We start from the raw sequence: 5684 nt of genomic DNA, 5'->3' as shown, positions 1-5684 counted from the left end.
AGCATAATTAAAATGGCAATCTTACCTAAAGCAACCTAAAGATTCAATGCAATCCACATCAAAATCCTAAAAAATTCTTCACTGATCTTGAAAAAAACTATTCTCAACTTTATATGGAGAAACAAAAGACCCAGGATAGCCAAAACAACCCTGTACAATAGAGCAACTTCTGGAAGCCTCACCATCCCTAACTTTAAGCTCTGTTACAGAGCTATAGTCCTGGAAACAGCTTGGTATTGGCACAAAAATAGACAGGTAGACCATTGGAATAGAATTGAAAACACTGTTATTAACCCACACATTTATGAACACCTGATTTTTGATGAAAAATCCAAATGTATACGATGGAACAAAGAGAACATCTTCAACAAATAGTGCTGGCATAATTGGATGCAAACATGTAGACTACAGATAGCCTCAAGACTTTTCCCCTACACAAAACTTAAGTCAAAATGGATGAAAGACCTTAACATAACCCCAGCCACACTGAACCTATTAGAAGATAAAGTGGGAAATACCCTTGAATTAATTGGTACAGGAGACCTCTTCTTGAACATAACACCAGTAGCACAGACACTGAGAACAACAATTCATAAATGGGACCTCCTGAAACTGAGAAGCTTCTGTAAGGCATAGAACATAGTCAGCAAGACAAAACAACAGCCCACAGACTGGGAAAATTTATTCACCAACCCCACATCTGACAGAGGGCTGATCTCCAAAATATTCAAAGAACTCAAGAAGCTAGATTCGAAAACACTAAACAATCCAAATAAAAAATGGGGTACAGAACTAAATAGACAATTCTCAATAGAGGATTTTAAAATGGCTGAAAGACACATGAGAAAGTGTTCAACATCCTTAGGCATCAGGGAAATGCAAATCAAAACAACTCTGAGATACCATCTTACTCTTTCAAAATGGCTAAAATCAAATATACCAATGAAAGTTTATGCTGGAGAGGATGTGGAGAAAGAGGAACACTCCTCCACTGCTGGTGGGAGTGCCAAATTCTACAGCCACTGTGTAAATCAGTATGGGGACTCCTCAAGAAAATGGGAATGAGTGTACCACAAGATCCAGCAATTCCACTCCTAGGCATATACCCAAAAGAAGCACATTCATATAACAAGGACATATGCTCAACCATGTTCATAGCAGCATTATTTGTAATAGCCAGAAACTGGAAGCAGCCTAGATGCCCCTCACCAGAAGAATGGATAGAGAAATTGTGGTAAATTTACACAATGGAGAACTCCTCAGCAGAAAAAAAAAGAATGGAATCTTGAAATTTGCAGGAAAATGGATGGAACTTGAAGAAACCATTCTGAGCGAGGCAACCCAATCATAAAAAGACAAACATGATATGTACTCACAAATATGTGGACCTGCTTCATGATACATAGTAGTGACCATGCTTTATCAGAGCTGTTTTTAATGATGTTTCTCAGAATGGTTTCCTCCCAGATGATGATTGAGAAGCTAATTTAAAAAAAAAATGGTGCCGAGTACCACAAGAGTTAACAGAATTGTGCTGTTTTCTGGGATTTTGTTTTTTACTTTGTTTGTTTTTTTTGGTTTTGGTTTTTTTAAATGGATTGTGCTGGATGTCTCTACAATTCTGTTCAAATGACTGCAGAACCTGGAAAAGATGTTACTGCTATTGATGCATAACTTATTGCCATTATTGATCATATATATATATGCTAATTGAATCTCAATTATGTGATGAATCCAAGGTGTTTCAGTGAGTGCTCACCTGTGCATGCAAATTTGATTTCATCTTTAGTAAGTAGTAAAGTTATATGCTTGCCAAATATAAAGTGACACACTGGAAGACAAATGTCACACAATTTCAATTTTATGTGTAACCTAGAAATGATGAACTTATGGGAACAGAAAGCAGAATCATGGTTATTAGGCTTTAATGTGGGTCTTTTAACTATGGGGAAATGATTAGTTTAAGGACAAAACCTGCAGTTGGATAAGAGGCATGGATTCTGTGATGTCTTGAGGTCTATTGAGAGCATGGTAAATATGGTTGATAACAATATGCTATGTATTAAAAATTGTGAGATAGTATACTTTAAGTGTTCTCAAAATAAAAATGATGAATGTGTGTTATAACATGTTAATTGGTTCAATTTAGCCATGCCATCATGAACATACTGTATTATATATCATAATTGTGCATGACTTTATTTACGAGCTATATAAATGAATGGAAAAGAAAAAATTAGTGGCAAAAGATGTAAACTATCTGAAGAAAAATCTAAGTAAAGTGCTTTTGGGACTCTTTACCTCCTGTTAGCTTCTCATTTTCCAACATTGATTTAAAATAAAAACTTTTTCTTCACCTTATTACATTTTATTTTTGTCATGTCTTCTTGTTATTTCTTAGGAGACTGTTCTATTTTAATTAGAGTCAGAAGAGTAGTGGATTCAAAAGGGAAAGGGAGATGCAGAAGAATTGAGAGGATTAGCTGCAGGAGAAACTATGATGAGGATAAAGGAATAGAACTTATTTTCAATACGCAAAATGTATTTCTGCAGATTTGCTTTCTTTCTTAAGATACATCATCAAAAGTAAAACAACAAAGTGAGCTTTTCTGATATTATAAGTGATTGTAAATATGCACATTTAAAATTATGTTCTTAAAGAAAATTTACAAAAAAATAAAAGTAATAGATATAGAATCAAGATAATTGAAAAATTAAGAAGTGTAAGTAAATTAATATCCTCGTTGCTGGTAGTATACATAACATTGGTGAACATTCATTTTGATAAGGACAGAGTACTTTCTTATCAATTATACCACACTCATATTTATCACAATATGCAATTTTTAGTGGTTTTTGAATATGAAAATTGTTTGCATATTCATAGGCATCATGAGACATATATTTTTATACAGAATTCTATACAATTTTCAATATGTCACAGTATGTTGGACATTGTGCTTCAATCAATTCTATGGAGAATATAGTAATTAGCATTCAAATAAATTTGCAACATAGTTCCTACTTTTACTGTTCATTGATTTGAATGACATAATTTTTTAACTGAACTATTTTCTTTTTCTAAGATCAATATAAATTTATTTAAATATATAGTTCTTGATAATTGACTTTTGTGTGATACCTATATTCATATAGTTATCCATTACAAACCATGATAATTATAAATATGGACATGCTATCTTAAGCATAATCACTATATGTTGAAAATTTTTAGATCACAATTGAAATCACACAATCATCTCAGAATTTTTTGCATTTTTAATGAATTATTACAACTTTTAATGTAAAACTCATTTATTGCATCTCCACGGACACCATACTCTATTGACTTGTTCTTCCAAACATCCAAGTTAAAGCTTTGAAGTTGTTCTTCCTACCACCAAAATCCAACAACAAGAATAAATATGTTCTTTCCTTGAAAAAAGCAAAGAACCAAAAATATAGGGACGATGAACTCTAAAAGTACGCTCATTTTTTCTACACTTTAAGCAAAGCAATAAACAAGTAAAAACTAGTTAATGATTATTCTGTAGTTGAAAGCATCCATTCAGCAGTGTTTGGTTCACAGAAGGATAGGACTAAAATGCTTTCACCTATGAACGTGGTGGGATCACTGAAAATTGTCTTTAACAAAAGAGATTGCCACCATCATAGCAAATGATAGATACAAAACAACCAAATCCTATTTCTTATTACTAGCATTTTTCTCCAGATATTAACTTTTATTAACAGCATTTTCAGACATAAAATATGGCTCCTACATAGGATGTTTATACCTCCCCTAATTAACATTCATGTCTTTCACAACGTGATTTTTTCTTTGAAATTTATGTTAATGATTTCAGTCAATACAACCTATGTCATTACTACAGACAGCCACTGGTACAAATTAAAGAGTCATTGTTTGCTGGATTAATCCAATTAATATTTATTTCAATAAGGCAATATATATATACTGGCTCAATTTAGAAAGCATATAAAATATGCTATCAATGAGTCTTCCATGTAGAAAAATAGAACTTTACAAAATATCTTTTTATACTTAATCTTCACAGTGTCAAACATAGATAGAAATACTGATTCCTCAGATAGAAGAGATTCCTATGAATATACTGACTACAGATGTGGATGGATTGATAATGATTTTAGTACGATTGGTTAAAATAATGCAAGCAACATTAAATCATGAAAAATATAATTTAACCAATATAAATAAATGAAATATATATTTTTGGTATACTATATATTAATGTAGGAAAACACTTTGGTCAGAATATCCATGTTAATGAAAGGATAGGTATTTGAGTTTCTTTCACAAAACTGATGTGTACAAACCAGGCATGCCAGTATGTATGTGGAATTTCAGCACCAGGAGGTGGTACAGAGTGTTTCATGGAAATGTCTGAAATATCAAAATGTTCCTTTTTTATTTGCAGCTAAAAGCTATAGGCCATGCCATCTCATTTCTGTGTGCACATAAACTATTAATACTCTTAAGACCCAACCATACATACATTAAAATATTCACACATACATACCCACACATACCAACATATGTGAAAGAGTATATAATATGTATGCTAATGTGAATTATTATTCTCATCACATTGGAATTATATCACAGGGACCCACATGCAAACACAATGCAATTATGTCACAGGGACCCAAATGCAAACACACAAGCAGACTATACCTCAACCTGTTCTACTTCAGAATGTGGTACCACTTCAGTGCCAACAAAGCCGATGACCACAGTTAGGAACAGAATCTTCATATTGCTACTTGCTTGTTTCAGCACTCTTGAGAAACTATCAGTAGTTTGGTTGTTACAGAGGATTTCCTGGATTCCTCTTAGTAGACCAAATGCAATACCAAGTTTTTATGTTCTGGAAATTTTATTCCTCTTTTGTCCTACATCCTGTTTGGCAGACCATTCAGAACTTACATTGACTTTGTTGAATTTTACCGAGGAGCTTTATATTCAGTAACTGTTAACATTATGAATTGTTGGCATGTGCATGATAAAACATATATAACTTTTAAGATGTTTTTGAGGCTGTCCCCTTATGTCCTATGCTGTGTAATATAGAATGAGTTTCAAATTTTATTTTTAAATTGCTAATGTGTGTTCTAGTCATAGTCAATTATTAGGCCCTAAGCAAAAATGTATGATACTAACCTGGATAAATAGAACTGACACTTAATTTTGCCATGTGGGTAAATTCAGCAATGACTTAGAAAGTTTCCCAGAGCAGAAAATTTTGTAAGTAGAAGGTGATAGTATGTATACAATGAAGGTCACACATTTACATATGGGCCTCTTAAGGATACCAATGATGCATCATTTTGGATTTTTTACTCTCACTGACAAGACACACACCACTGATAACATCCCCTCCTACATTATCCTGTGGTCACAAAATTATTCTGGTACTGAATGAACATGAAAATTTATACATTTTACGTTTACAAATTTGAAACATATCACAGTGATATTTAGGTATTTTCATATATATTCACAATGAGGTACTCTCAAGTTTTTTCAGGAGCATGGGTAAGCATTGTACCTTCATGTTCACATATCTATCTTAAACATGCTTCTTGGTGAATGTATGTTTGGCTGAGATGAATCATTTACTGTTCATCCAAGTAATATTTAAAGA

General features: G+C 32.8%; 1 pseudogene; it reads right to left on the bottom strand.

Moving 5' to 3' along the window:
* LOC113838184 overlaps positions 1-4795 on the bottom strand; it is a 40032-nt pseudogene extending 35237 nt beyond the window's left edge.
* Between the last annotated feature and the right edge of the window lie 889 nt (positions 4796-5684).

Source organism: Cricetulus griseus, unplaced genomic scaffold, assembly GCF_003668045.3.
Source record: "Cricetulus griseus strain 17A/GY unplaced genomic scaffold, alternate assembly CriGri-PICRH-1.0 unplaced_scaffold_2, whole genome shotgun sequence".
Classification (NCBI taxonomy): Eukaryota; Metazoa; Chordata; class Mammalia; order Rodentia; family Cricetidae; genus Cricetulus; species Cricetulus griseus.
The sequence above is the reverse complement of the archived record's forward strand: the minus strand, read 5'-3'. Positions and strand labels throughout refer to the sequence as shown.